Raw genomic sequence first — 15,668 nt, forward strand, 5'->3', positions numbered from 1 at the left:
TTATTGACAATAGGCGCCATGTGCCATGCCATGAAATGGTTGAGCAGATTTTAGAAGTTTTTAGAGCAAATGTAAAAGGACTTACATTTACTAATGAGCTTCCGAAGGACAGTAAGTTGCAGTTTTTAGACATTAACCTAACACTTCTGAGTGATCACGTTTGCTGTGCGTACACACCTCGAGGAAAAAAAGAATTGTTGCAGTACGACTCGGCGCACTCTAAGACTGTGAAGCTTGGAATCGCCTTACTTTGCCTAGAATCGGCTCTGCGCAAGTCATGTGTACATATGATGCAGGCGACTTTTCGCAATCAGCTTGAGAGACTGTTAAGGGCTGGCGAACCTCAGTCTGTCTTAAATTCTGTGATTGAGTCCCTGCTGAAAACGTTGAAAGCCTCCACTGCCAATGTGAAGGCGCACTCGAAGGAAAGGGAGCGTGTTAAGCCAGAGGTAGTCCCATATTTTCACCGTTTGAGCCATAACCTCAAGAAGGTGGCTACGAGATATGGCATTCCCGTTGTTTTTCAGCTCCCAACAAGTTGGCTCAATTATGCCCTCGTATCACACGCGATGGGCCACGGGGCTGCCAGAATCACCACATGAACCCTGTCTGAAGCTGTATTGAAGGGGTGGTGTATGAAATACCCCTAGACAGCGGTTGATCCTACATTGGACAAGCGGGACGTTGCATTAATGACAGACTGAGGAAGCATGCTAATAGTATTGGTAAGTGTGACAATGCGCATCTTCCTGCGCACTGTAAGGCCTGTTATTGTGAGCTTCGCTTTAAGCAAGTGTCGATTCTGGGCAAAAGAGGCGACAAAACTTCGAGGGAGTTGTTTGAAGTTTTCTTTATTAAAAAGAAAGGGCCTGATTGTGTTAGTGACACATCCATTACATTGTATTCCGCAGAAATGTGCTTTCTTGAAAAAATGTTATCATGACCATGTAGTTCCGTGTGATACCTTGGCTCTCTGCGCACGCGCGGAAGTTAACTTTCTTTCTGTATGCTCTGACGCTGTCATTAAACAGTTGGTAGTTTGGCGCTTCACTGTCTCTTCTCTTCTGTCCCCTTTTCACAAAATGCATTTCGCGCCACAGACAAGTTCACCTAGGAAATTTAAGAACTATAGACCTATTGGCTTGCTTTCAGTACCGTATAAAATGTTCACCAAGATAATTTCCAATAGAATGAGGGCAACACTTGACTTCAGTCAACCAAGAGCACAGGCTGGCTTCAGGAGGCATATTCTGTGATGGATAACATCCATGTCATCAATCAGGTAATTGAGGAAACCTGTGGAGTACAATCAACCTCTCTATATGGTTTTCATAGATTATCAAAAAAATTCTCATTCATTAGAGATACCAGCAGTCATAGAGACATTGCTTAATCAAGGAGTGGAGGAGCCATACCTGAAAATCTTGGCAATTATCTACAAAATTCCACAGCTACCTTGGTTCTCCAAGAAAAAAGTGGAAAGTTACTTATCAAAAAAGGGATCAGGCAGGAGACACAACCTCTCCAATGATATTCACTGCATGCTTAGAAGAAGTATTCAAGTTCTTAGACTGGGAAGGCTTAGGAGTGAGGATCATGGCGAATATCTGAGCAACCTTCGGTTTGCAGTTGACATTGTCCTATTCAGCAACAATGGGGACGAAAGCAGGAAATGATTGACGACCTTACCCGAGAAAGTGTAAGAGTGCTTTGAAGATTAATATGCAAAAGACAATGTTCAATAGCCTGGCAAGGGAACAAGAATTCAGGATCGCCACTAAAATTTTTAAGAGTACATTATTGCTTTTTTTTCGGCTATTAGCTGTCTTTTCTCGTTTTTCTTTGAGATTTGATCATTCTTGAAAACAATTTGCAGTTCAAAAAAATCCAACTCTACGATACTGTTGCCTTTATTCAGCTGTTATTGATCATAGAATGAAGGACCCCTAAAACCATAAATGTATTGCTTGTACAATGTATACTGTGAGGAATCAAATAAATCAAGCAATCTATGAATATTCGTGGAAGGGGAAAGCATTATTTTTAGTGCTTTTGTAGCAACCTAAAAGCCTTAAGGATCGAAAATAACCAAGGCCTAATGTGCTGAGTTCCCTCGGAAAAACCGCTGGCAAAACTTTGTAGGGTTGAAGTAAGACTTTAGAGCAATACTATAATTTCGCAACTCGTGCATTCTTTTATTTCCACACTCTATTGCACGATCAATGGCTTTGTCATCGAAAACCTAGACGCCTGACATCATCCACGGTGAATGCTCGTTCACTTCCTTCTCTTTCCGATTCCATCAGATCCTCCGACGAAGCCTCCAAGAGCAGCAGCTTCGTTGGGTTCCATGATGATCAGAGCTGAAAATACAGATTGCGTAACTTATTAGATGACAACTTTACTTTGAAACATGCATGTTAGTGTTGCAAGAGATTTCGACGTTCGGTAACTGTCCCGATATAATTCTGATTTCTGATAGGATATTTAACCATGACAAAATTATTAGCATCAAAGGAAAAGCTGGTGCATTACAAGTCGGTTTCGATCAGTGCCTAAGAGCGATGTTTTCTGTAACTGGAATCTGAAATTGTCTGACGACAATGAAGCCTTTTATGGCGCCCTAAGCACGCCAAACAGCATGTCTAGTATAATCAGTTCTTTTCTGCTTCAGCTGTCGAAATTACATATCCTTTTAAATATGAGATCACTTGCTTAAATGTGTCACCGTTATGACAAAAAAGCGGCAGGCTGAAAGTAAAGAGACTTCTCGCTTTAGCAAGGATAGAAAGATTGTAGAAGTCTATTTATAATGGCGCTGAAGCGGAATGAAAGGAGAGAAGGCAGAAGCACCCAATGTACCCTGTTATTTGAATTGAGAACTACACCCTCTGGTATTCTGCTTCCTAAGGCACCCACAATGTAACATTTTTTGGCACTATCTCAATGTGAGCCAAGGCTGCAAACCCCACAGGCTGCTTTTGTTGCCGTTGTCGTCACACAATGTAATGGTTCGAAAGCCAGTTGAGCCCTTGATCTTTATAAACAAATCAATGTCTCCTGTCCGTTAATAGATAAATAATATTTCGCTAACGCAGTAAATAAATACAAGTAGTTGTTTAAAGATAAAACTTTTCTTTCCTTATTTTTTGTATCTAATCCTATGCCAAATACCCAGTAAAGAGATAATAATACACAAGACAAAAAATCATTTGGGTTTTACTAATCTATCTGTTTAGTTCTGGGGCCTTCTTAGCTTTTACAACGCAGGATTGTTATGATATGAATTCTATTCGTTGAGGCCATATTGATTTAGTGTATGCACGTAAACATAAAAGGTCATCACTCCTGGCGCAAACAATACCTCTCCGAATATCATATTCAAAAAGCCCTCATTAAAGTATCAGACAGTTTGATAAGTTATGGTTACCTATGGCCACCGCAATAGCCGCAAGAAGGTCCATTCCCAAGACAGAGTTCATGTTGACAGGCGCTGCAGAAAAATAGATGAAGTCAGAGATCCCTGAGGCATCCAAATAACGTCGCCTCAGAGCGATACATTTTAGCAGATATTAGGGATTAGATATATTTTACCTTAGTTGCTCTTATTAAACTGATAACTCAAAGCTGCACATATGAGCTATGAAGTGAGTCTTTTTCTAGGCCAACCTTCTGGCAGCTCTATCAGTTTTTACAATCGTGGTCGATTCGCTTTTTTGGCACCGCATTTCCAATAATCCACTTTTATCACACGACTTACGTGATTCCTTCATAAACAACTTGACACAACCATAAATTACACAGCGATCTAACTTATCGGTAGGTCGTAGTGAAATACTGAAGCTGTAGTAAACGTATTAGCTTTCAAAGCTGGAAATGAAGTTAGAAAATGTGCACAGTTTGTTCAATGTTAAGCTCCAGCCATAGATTGTAGCATGTTCAGCTAGGCACATTCACAGAGCCAACAGCGTGCCAATACCAAAACGCGTCCTTCGCTATACATGTAAGATGCGGCAGAGCTAAGCAGCGGCTTCGATGATTCGTGACCACCTTTGATTATTTCTGCCACCGACATTTTTTTGTTCGCTTTGTACAGCCGTGCCGAAATGGAGTGGCCCCCTTTCTTCTAAAGTTATTCTTCTAGAACTGTGTGTGCCCTAACCTGCTCGGCAGCTTACACTTCCTATTGTCTAGCGTACGTTTCTTTTTGTTTCTTTTTAAAATTTTCTAATCCTTGTACTTCGACATCGATAGCTAGCAAAGTTTGTCACGCAGTTGAAAACGCATGGATAAGTGGATTTTACTGCAATTTCCATATAACGGAGGAGTAAACGCACAAATGAGACCCCAGAAACACGCTGAACTTTTGCAGGAAGAGTGAAGATAATCTATACCGATGGTATGCTTGGATAACAGGGAGCGTACATACCAGTCTATCAAGCCAAAAATGATACAAATACCGGAAACCGGCAAAAACGTTACTTTTGCTGCAACTGAAATTGAACCAACCGGTGACGATTCCTTAACTCCGCAGCGAAATCGAAAGACAACAAAAAATAAGGGCTTTTGGTTAAGATTGCCACCTTTTGCCGAGCTTTTCGTTCTACTTTGCCTCCGCTTGTGGTTCAACTGTGCGGCCCGATTCGTAAGTACACACTATTTTACCATGATTTTGAATGTAGCAGCACCATCAGCACGGTTTTGGATGTATCACGCAGGTGCGCAGACTAAATTTTTGGTTGAGGCAATAATACCTGGATCGCATCGGACTCCGGGGACTCGACAGTCTGATACAGTGAAGCACGTATAATTTTTGCTTGTCCCCAGTATGGCTGTGAACGGCAGGCATTCACCTCTTCGTGAGTGCCAATTAACAGGAACATAAATGTTACATCGTCCTTGACCGTACATTTCGTCACCCTGATTAAGATAAATTGTGCGCACGGAAATACTTTCTCATGCCAACATGCGCTAAAGACTTCCGCCTCAGCTCCTCCTTCCGTTGATTTGTCCGAACATTTGTAGACGTTGCACGCCCTCTTATTCAAGAAAGACGCTACCTTGATTTGGGGCCCACTATTATCAACAAAACGAGCCATCAAGGCTCTCTTAGGATATTTAGTTAACACGCGCTGTCATACGTCATGGATTAAAACTAACTAACCCGGTCGCATACCTTACTATAGTCAACGCAAGCCTCGATACAAGGCTATGACTGGTGCCTTTGAACACGAACTTGTATATAATCGCATCCTGCTTTCAGCCTGTCCCCATGATTACTCCCCAGTCCGATTTTCGCGCTCTTTTCTGTTCGCGCCTGACTGAGTAGCAGACCAGATGACCTCTCTGCATGTCCTTAACATATTGTCATCTCTATCTCGTTCTCTTGTTTAGGCTTCACTTCACAAATATTTCAGCATTGGTGCTGGATCTGCCTAATACATTTAAGACTAGGTTTTAACTCAAGAACAAAACTGTCAAGCTTTCAGTACAGCTTTGCAGCTACGTCGAGTAATTGTGCTTAACAAATTTCCACTTTTGCAAATTTGCATTTTTGGGGTCCGGAGTTGAACATGATCTTAAGCATTTCCGGTAAACCGAAACGAAAAGTTGAACAAAAAGATTTCGTGCGACATTCCGGTACATCTAGACGCTAGGACATGTACTTATTGTGTGCTTGCTTATGTAGAAGCTTATCTGCCAAGCTATAACCTACACACTTCCTAGGAACAGCGCGTGAGGAAGACTATCAGCAGGAATTTAAGAAAGATAAAAAAACCTTCGTTTAAAATGATTCTAAGTATAGACTCCCAATACTTTACGGGCAGAAAAGCACGGGGCACTGAGCATTCTGATCAGTTTACGAAAAATGCATACAATGTATAGACTGTTCAAAGTGTCTATTGTAAAGACCACAACATGGAAGCATTATTGGCAAGGAACTGTAGCAGTCGGCTGTTGCTGTGTTAAGGCAGTTGATACTGACATTCGACGCAGGAAATTGTTCCTACCATGGCGCGGCTATTCGCTATGCAATACGTCGGTGCCACTCGTATAGCGGAGTTAATATTCGTATTGAGTGGTGGTTGTGTGAAACAAAAGCGTAGCACAATATGAGAATAGGATGGGCTTGTAGTCCTTGGCCCGCAGGTACCATTTGCTTACGATATCTTTCATTCAGTTTTTATTTTTCCTTCTCCCAAGCACAGCAAGGTAAATTGATAATGCTGCGCATTTTGTGAGATTATCAAGGATCGTGCAAAATCAGGAGGATCCTCCCCTAATTTTTTAACAAAAAAATACAGAACTTTCTATCAACTTATTCTCGCGCTTTATATGAGGCAGTATGACTCGAAAGACGTGAGTAAACGTGGACTTAGCCATAAATTGTGTTTCCCTTACTTTCTGATACCAATGTTATCTTGAAGTACAACAAAAGTGTTCGTGCCTTTCTCATTTTAAAAATAAATAATCTCTTATTCATGAGGACACAATGCTGCCCGTTGGACTCAGTTGCAAAATGCCAATGTGTGGAATAATCACAGAGAAACACATTAAAATCAGTAAACTTCAGTCATAATGAATAGTGATAACATGTTCAGAAATTAAAAATATGCGCAGCGATAAGAAATGCTTGTGATTAGGTGGTTAACGTAGTTTTTTGCTCACCAGTGCTTGTGCTTGAAGCCTTGAGTATGGTTTGCAAAAGCTGCAGGTATAATAGAAGCCCTGTCCTGTAGGCCTTATTTATAACGGCGTCCAAGTATGCCATTTTAATCAGAAACAAATGCCACGATTGTGAGACGCGTTATTCTAAGCTCAATCAAATTTGTGAGCAGAAGATAATATTATTATAAAAAGTAATGTGAAAATTTTCATTGATGGAAGAATTCACGTTATGGAAAAAACTAAAATCACTAATACACCATCCCCTAATCAGGCTATTGGACATTTCATTTTGTGGCTTTTGAACTACGCTGCGCTTAGATGGAGGGTTATTTGCTGAGTCCTGATAGACTCTGTCATATCAAGACTGGATGGTCCGTCATATTGGTCAGGAGCAAATTAGTTATTCAAAAGAACAGTGGAAACGTTGCAGACGAGTGTCAGATCATTGAAATGTTTACTCAACCTTTGCAAATTGACAATGTCGCAAATGTTTAATTAACTCCGCTCAAATTATTTACAGTAGAACCACATCAAGCCGGGAGGGGGGGTAATGAGTGCGAAGTGGCATGATGAAAGAGGACGCCTTTTGAATAGGGTCGACGATAGCAGTGTTTTACAGAGGCTTTTAGCAATAACAAAAAAATTAAAAAAACAGTTGCCATTCCGCCCTAATGAAAGAGAAAAAGAAAAACCTTCTCAAAACACTCTCTTGACTGAAGACGAGTGACGTAAATTGTTTACTATAGACGAAAAGCAAGTTCACAGCAGCGCATCTTCTTTCACAGTGTATCCTGCACTACGGCTACGGAATCAAAGTAATTAGCCAACGCGATTCTTTGGCAATGTAATGATTAACATACCACAACACTCGTCTTTCTACTTGATATTGTTGCTTCAGGTTCTGGACATTGGCAGAAAACACGCTGCGCTCTCAGATTCGGTCTCAACCTGTGTGTTCCCGTTTGATGAAGCAGTAACATCAAGGCAAGCGAGTCAATCATCATCATGATCGCATTTGCTCGGAACTTCCTGCCTAAATGTTACGCATTCTCTTTGTGTAAAGTGCTTTTTGGTGGTACGTTGAACAGTAATAGCCGTTATGGGCGCGCTCCCATGATCGTTTCGATGTCCCCCGGTGTCCACCGACATACGTTGCAGGAATTCCAAAATCGTTGGCGAGAGTATTACAAGAAAATCTTCTCATTGAACCGCCACGATTCAAATTAAGGGTTGACAGAGCAAGCGAATAAGGTTTTATCCCTCGGCCATTCTGCCAGTGCTTCAGCAGTGGAGAACAGTTGAATGGAGAATGGGACCGTGCCGGCAGCTGCCACGAACGTATAACGCCCGCTCAAAATGGGTGTACTGGATGAAGCTGGCGTCCGCGCCTTGTTCCTGTTCTAATATGTCGCCTTAACACTTAAAGATACATTGTACATTAAGTTTTGTTCTTCAATGTTGAATGAGAATCAACTAGCTCATCTGCTTCGTATTCATGAGTTTTCTTATAGCACACGGCCTTTCATGTTTACTGCATAGTACTGACGTCATCTTGAATTCTATAAGGATGGCGTGAGGCCTAATAACCATGAAGCTGAAACATAAGTTTCAAAACACCGGCACGAAAATATGGTAGTAACAAGCAATGTGGGTTTTTTTAGTAGAGACCTGTGACTTTGTTCGAATAGGTAAGAGGCGGACAAAAGCGGAGTATTTCCACATTGTAAAGAAAAATTACGAAGGACGTTCGTCAGACTTGGCTGTCGTGCCGCGCGATGAGAAAAAAGACGCAATAAAAGCAGTCGAACGAGTGATGCAAACCCAAACTACATTTATAACACAAGCCAAATTACACTCGGACAGAACGTTAAGGCACGTGGCACACATAATATGCTAAAAGAACTAAGGTTACTGTGAGTTCGAGAAACACAGTTCGAAAGAGCTCACAGTAGGTGGACAGGAGACGGCAGGTTGCCGGAGAGAGCGGCGATGACGTGACGACGTCGGAAACGCCTCGATGCTGGATGGTGAGGAGATCGCTCTTGAATAACCGGGGACGACCGCCCAGCAGTCAGCCCGCGCCCGAGCCGCCGTGCACGCTGCAGGAATGGTCAGCGCGCGAGCCACAGTGCTCGGCGCATATGCGGCCATTAGCCAGGCCACGAACGGTGCTCCGCCGAACAGTTGATCAAGGAGACGCCTTGCCCGCGATCCGCAATGCTCGCGGCAAGTGGTAGCACAGCAGGCCAAGCCACGCTCCGAGCTGCAGTATTCGTGCTGGCGAAAGCCTTGGCAAAGGGCGGGCGGCAGCTCCATAGACGGCCGCGTTCCTTGGAGCCTTGATTGTCGGCGTTCGACACATCGGTCTGCTGTCGTCCGACTCCCGCTGACTAGGCGCGTGTCTCACCACGAAGCATTTCACCACGTGTTGGCCATACGTGGCCCAATCGTGGCACGACGCATCTTCGGAATACAACTGGGCCATCGTTGATTTGGCGCGATCACTCAAATGCGTGGTCCACTCGCGATAGAACGCGTGCACACTTTGTCGTCGTCGGTGTCGTTTTCTTTTATTGCGATAGCAATTATATGGACACTCAAAAGCAGATTTCTGCCGTCGGCGTCGCCGTCGCCGTCGGCGTCGCCGTCGCCGTCGCCGTCGCCGTCGCCGTCGCCGTGAGGTTCCGTATGACGTCATTTGGAGAAGAAATCGTCGCCGCGCGCCGAACGCTGTATGTGCGAGTGAAAGGGCGTGGGGGGCGCGTCTTTCACGGGGAGTGAACGCACGGCGGAGAACAAACGCGCGTTCTGCGCCGTGCTCGCTTAAGGGCTGCAGAAGTAGGCGTCTCTGTTCTCCTTCACAATCACCATGTATGTAGAGCAAACGCGCCTTCTTCCAACGAGCGAGAGGCCGTGGGGGAGGGGGAGGGAAGGGAGGCGACGTTTAGCTGCGGCACGCAGTGCCTATTTTTGGCGCTGAGCCGTGCTCCCTCAAGGGCTGCAGAAGATAGCGCCAACCTTTCCCTTTCCCTCAAGAACCACTTACCAGTGCCTATTTATATCAGAGGCTCCGGCAACAGTCACCAACGCCTGAGACGCAACTTCCAAAACGAGCACGACGCACATTTCTTGAAGTTCTCGAAAAAATACTGCTCGACCCCATACTCCTCCCTCCTCCCACCCCTATATGCAAGGGCTCGCTTCAACAAACACGGCTGAAGTCACTGTAAACTTTACTGGTATTATATTTCGCAAACGAACACGTCACTGCTTCGCGGCACGGGCGAAAGTGTGATTAGAAGAATAGCTTTTAAGGTGCCGTATCACGTTTTTGTACAAACGGAATTTACGCACTTTATATATCATCCCAATGACGTAGACAAGATGCCGAGTTGTACTTGTAACGGCGCCCTACATTCCCTCCAAGGATTTTTTATTGCGGTGATCACTGTCTGATGATATCAATTTCCTGTTGATGGCTGGTCAAGCTTCCTTCTCCCAGTCTATGTCCTCAATTAAACAAAGTGATAGGACGCGTTCAAGGTTAGATGCGCTTAGCGTTTTTACTAATGCCAGAAACAGGCAACGGCCAAGCGGAGCGAGTGCGAGCACCAACAACCAGGAGCGTCTTCTTCTTCGTCTTCTGCTGGCGCCCGTATTTGTCACTACAATCACTCCCCGGCCAAAAAGGAGCCATCCTGGTGACCTATTGGACAGGCAGCACTGGTGGGTCGTAGTGCGGCTTCAGTCGGTCGACATGAACAGTTTCGCGTCCGCGACGTCGTTGGTCCGTGGATGACTGAACAGGCTCAACGACGTAGTTGACCGGGGACGTCTGTCGTAGAACCAGGTAAGGGCTGTCATACTTGGAGCTGAACTTTGTGGAAAGGCCGGGAGTAGACTAGGGAACGCGGAGCCATACCACCGTTCCAGGTGAATATGATGGCAAAGATAAGCCTGTGTCTCGACTATGTTTCTGGCTGACCTGGTTTTGCGCGGTAAGTGAGCGTGCGATCTGGCGACATTCTGCGGCATAGGTGGCAGCTTCGGATAGAGTCGTAGATTCTGAAGCGTCGGGGCGATACAAAATAATCGTGTCCATAAACGAGGAATGTTCGCGACCATAGAGATGAAAGAAAGGAGAAAATCCTGTGGTAGACTGAGTGGCGCTATTGTAGGCATACGTAACAAAGGGAAGGATGCGGTCCCAGTCAGTGTGGTCAGCGGAAACGTACATAGCGAGCATGATGCCGAGAGTGTGATTGAAGCGTTCAGTCATATACCATTGGTTTGCGGATGATAGGCGCTCGAAGTTCTGTGGACAACGTTGCATTCGCGGAGCAGGGCTTCTACAGCCTCGGAGAGGAATAACGACCACGGTCACTCAGTAGCTCGCGAGGCGCGCCTTGTCGAAGAACAAGGTTGCGAAGGATGAACCAGCTGACTTCACGTGCTGTGGCCGCCGGAAGCGCTGAAGTTTCGGCGTAGCGCGTGAGGTGGTCCACGGCGACGATAACCCAGCGGTTGACATCTGGTGTGTACTTAGAGGGCCGTACAAGTCAATGCCGATACGGTCGAAAGGACAGGAGGGACAAGGCAATGGTTGAAATATTTGAAATAAATTAGAGCAGGTTCTAACGATGCAAATGCCGAGAGCAGCTAGCTCTCGGCATTTGCACCGTTAGTAGTACTACATAATCTCAGACATTAACTAGCTTCTTTGAGAATATGCACTTAAAAAACCCACAGTACTAACAAAACTGTTTTACGATCTTTACGGGATATATCCATGGGAGTGTTAGTCCTTTATAGCGACCATAGAGAAGAAAGGAAGGAGAGAATCCTGTGGTAGACTGAGTGGCGCTATTGTAGGCATACGTAACAAAGGGAAGGATGCGGTCCCAGTCAGTGTGGTCTGCGGAAACGTACATAGCAACCATGATGCCGAGAGTGCAATTGAAGCGTTCAGTCATACCATTGGTTTGCGGATGATAGGCGCTCGAAGTTCTATGGACAACGCTATGGTATAAGTTGGCTTCCGACTTTAGGGTTATGCTGTAAATTTGGAAGTACTAGTTTTGGAAAGGTAGTTCATGAACTGTGCTAGCAATCATTACACACTCCCCTTGTTACTCATGATGCAGTGAAAGCGGTGCCTTATATTTATAACACAGTGCTTTACTTAAATTGATGAGTTTACGGAGTAGTTTGATGAACGAAGTTTTGCAAATGCATATACTAACCATCATTTCTACGCAGGCTGAGCCACACTGATAGCAGCTCATGTAAACTCTATCGCCAAATAGGAATTATTGTATGAAACTCGATGGTTTGGGCTTTGGGTCGATGTGTATCGGCATCTGACGTCTTTCTTACAAAATATCGCGTCCGAGGTTGCTGAGCCCTCAAGTAGGTGGTGGCAAGGGTACATAAGTTTGTCAACTCAGAAATTCGCCTAGATGGCGCTACAGCTTTGCGACACGAAACGGAAGGACGAACGGAAAGGAATGCATTGAGTACGTCATCGCCTATGGAGGGAGGGGGGGGAGGGGGCAGCAGATCGCACCAGGCCGACCAATGCTACGCATTAACATGTTACGGTGACTGAAAGAAAGATGCAGCGCATAAATAATTAGAGTGCTCCGAATACAAGCTGGGGAAAAAATCATTTGTCTAATTGAAACGTATATAAACACAAACTGGGCAGAACGTCAAAAAAGCGAAAAAAGTGCCTAAAACGCGCTCTAAAAGCACAAGGAAGACTGAAGGCAATTATTATTGCCGTGGGTCGGATAAAGCGCAAAATCGACCCAGCGGTAGTGGCTAGTACCTAGTACCTAGTACTCTAGTACGAAAAAGTAATGACTTGTAAAATGCGTTTGAAAAGGGTTTTCTTATAAATACGAATACATTTTCTTATAAATCTCAGCACAAACATATACTAGAGTGTTTCCAGGTGGCCAATAAACACGCGGGTCACCTTTTTGGCATAGACGACTTGCTTTATTTTGCAACTTTGCACATGTGTTAGCATGGGCCCCTATTCGCATTATATAACGCGCTTGCCCCAGGCCCTTGCCATAGGCCGTGAAACGTCAAAAGTGAGCCCATCACATACTTGTACAATGCTAAACAAGAGTCATTCTGTATAAAATAGCCTTAACAAGCCTTTAAGCTTCGACCGAAAACACCACACAATGATCAAGAAGTAAGGAACCAAAAAGTTCTTGTTTAACTAAACCCATTTATTGTATTAGCCGTCGACGTTACTCACCAAATGGCAGTCGTATTACTTTAAACTCAGTGGTTTTCTTCATTGTATATGAGAATATGTGAAACGGATTTCAATTTCGTTTACGATAACATAGAAATTAAACTCCAAACGATATCAGATTTTATAATTTCTTATAGTTTCCAATTCACACTCATACGATGCAAATGGGAACCATATTGAATCGACTGTCCGTATAATCGACTGTCTGTATTATAAAGACTATACCTTATTTTTCCACTTTTGCGTTGAACCCTAAATATGAGTGTGTTGCTATGTTTCAAAGAAATCTATCTTCAAGAGCTGTTCAAAGCTGTTACCAGCCTGGGTGGCGTACTGGCTATGGCGTCGTGAGTGCTTTACTGCGACGTCATTGGAGTTCCACTCGTGGTTTTGACACATGAAACTGCGAGCCAGTGCCAAAATACACTCTTGTACCAAGCGTTGATGCAAGCATCTGGTATTATGCCTTGACAGGCACAATAGAGTCACACGCCTGGGCGGCACGCGCAGCACAATCACAGCGTAAGCTTGTGGAGCGGCTCAAAGGTAGCTCCAATTTCGGCACCACGCACAGCAGGGTATTCGCGACAAAGTCTCTTCGCCTCGTTTTGCTGAGAACGATCTGAACTGTCCGGCCAGCGTCGACGGCGAGCTGCGGCTTGTAATGCTTTCTGCACAGCAGTCTGCGGAGCCCCATCAAGCCTGGTTGTAGCCGCGCACGTATCTCGACGATTCCCTTCTTCAGCAGTGATTCGTAACTTGCGAGGAGACGCCATAACATGTAGCGAAAAGGTATCCAAATACGTGGTGCATATCTCACATCGCTTGACCCGTGGCACGGTACAATCTAGGTAAGGCGCCTGCGAACGTAGCGTGCGCAGGCGCAGACGACGAGATGCGATTCTGAAGAGGCGCGTAATCAACGCGATGCCGAGCTGCCCGAGCCTCCGCCGTATGGTGGCGTCATCTAGTTAAGGTGCCTGCAAACGGAGCGTGCCCGACATCTAAGTTGCCGTAAGGCTTGGTCGGGCTCAGCTGACTGCTGTGCAGAGAGCATTACAAGCCGCAGCTCGCCGTCCACGCCGGGCGGACAGTTCAGATAGCTCTTGTCTGGAGGAGGCGAACAGACTGCCGCGAAGACCCTGTTGTGCGTGGTGCCCAAATCGGAGGTACGCGTGAGCCGCCCCACCAGCTTACTCTGTGACTTTGCTGCGTGTGCAGTGCAGGCCTCAGACTTTTTTCTTGCCCCCCCCCCCCCCTTCGCTGGGGGCGCCGCTAGCGCGGAGGCGTACACGGCTCGCTCCTCTGGCGCCATTTCGTAGCAGTCGTCGCAAGTCTTGCGCGGCACTACACTTTTCTTATCACGCTGCGCTCCACGTTCGATTTTAGATATCGCTTTCCTCGTTCGCCTGTTACGCCGAGGGAAACGCCGTCGCCGGCATTTGCCGCAGGTAAGGCCCATAAGAGCTGCACTTTAAAAGAAAAGTAGAGCAATGCGCAATGCCATGATTCCCCACGTTGTGCTAACGTCCTCAGAAGGCGCAAGAATACAGTTTTGCTTGCGTTTGCGTATTCTTCGAAATATTCTCTCAGGCTCGGATATCAAGGCTCTATACTACACTTCACACCAAAGTTGCTCAAACGGCGGCGGAGCTCATATTATTAAATAAGATTGTGAAGGAGTTCTGTTATACTTGAATGATGCCACTAATGAACATATATTTTGAGCACGAGTCATCATGAACGGTCTTCAAGGAGTAAACGTCTTTGTGTCGGTCACCGCCACTATAGGTATCCTTCGATTACCTAATGCTTCGACTTTTCATCTTCAAAGAAATTTAGCAATGCAAAAGACAACACAGACACAAAAGGCGCGCATGGAGAACTCTGTCTCTGTCCGCGTCGTATCAAGCCGTTGAAATGTTCTTTGAAGATAAATCAGAACTACCCCGATATTCAGTTATTTGTTGCTGTGTTTGTTCATTTGTACGTTAACTGCCGTGCATGGAATTCAGATATTGTTTGTGTACTACGAGTTCTGGCTAAAGACTGCCCCATTTATCAGGATTACAAATACAGCCTCTACAAAGACAATCCATGCGACAATGAATCAATTCTGAAAGATGAACTCTGCCTCCATAAATGAAGGGTTTTCCTGTGTCCACAATTTAGCATTCCATTCGGCAGTCCTGATCTAGTTTGTGGAATTACTACTCCTGTTATCAGCTCATCTTTGTGGCGATAAAGATACACAACCGGAGCAGCTTGTGAGACGTTGGAATCTCGTCAATTTCTCACGGATTTATATTTGTCCTGCCTTTCCTCTCAACAGTGCATCTACGTTACTCAGCGCGTTGGAATTTTCTTTTGCCGGTGACTGATGAAGCAATATGAGAATATTTGCTTCCAGCCACACTACTGTAAAAAGGCGTCACACTAGAGATGCACGTAATTCATATTGAGCTTATAGCGGTTAGACAAGGTAGGGAACGCATTCGAGTCGTAAGTAAGCGCGGCACATCAAGAACGAACTGCGGTGTTTTTAATGGCGCACTTGACCATATATTTTAGTGTAAAATATGTATCAACCGGGTAATGATATTTGCAGTGCATACTTCTGTGGTTGTGACATGAGGACGGCTGCAGCAAATACACACATCTTGATAAGTGCGTTTAAATACTGTTTTTTAAGAAGTGAGAGCTGAGGGGTTGTATGTTCAAACCG

General features: G+C 44.9%; 1 long non-coding RNA gene across 1 annotated transcript; it reads right to left on the minus strand.

Annotated features, from left to right (window-relative positions):
• Positions 1 to 2,224: 2,224 nt before the first annotated feature.
• On the minus strand, positions 2,225 to 6,758 carry LOC125939746 (uncharacterized). Its single transcript, XR_007463115.1, has 3 exons — positions 6,670 to 6,758; positions 3,431 to 3,493; positions 2,225 to 2,363 (listed from the first exon to the last, which is right to left on the minus strand). It is a non-coding gene; the product is annotated as an uncharacterized LOC125939746 (long non-coding RNA).
• Between the last annotated feature and the right edge of the window lie 8,910 nt (positions 6,759 to 15,668).

Source organism: Dermacentor silvarum, chromosome 8 (assembly GCF_013339745.2).
Source record: "Dermacentor silvarum isolate Dsil-2018 chromosome 8, BIME_Dsil_1.4, whole genome shotgun sequence".
In the NCBI taxonomy this organism is placed as follows: domain Eukaryota; kingdom Metazoa; phylum Arthropoda; class Arachnida; order Ixodida; family Ixodidae; genus Dermacentor; species Dermacentor silvarum.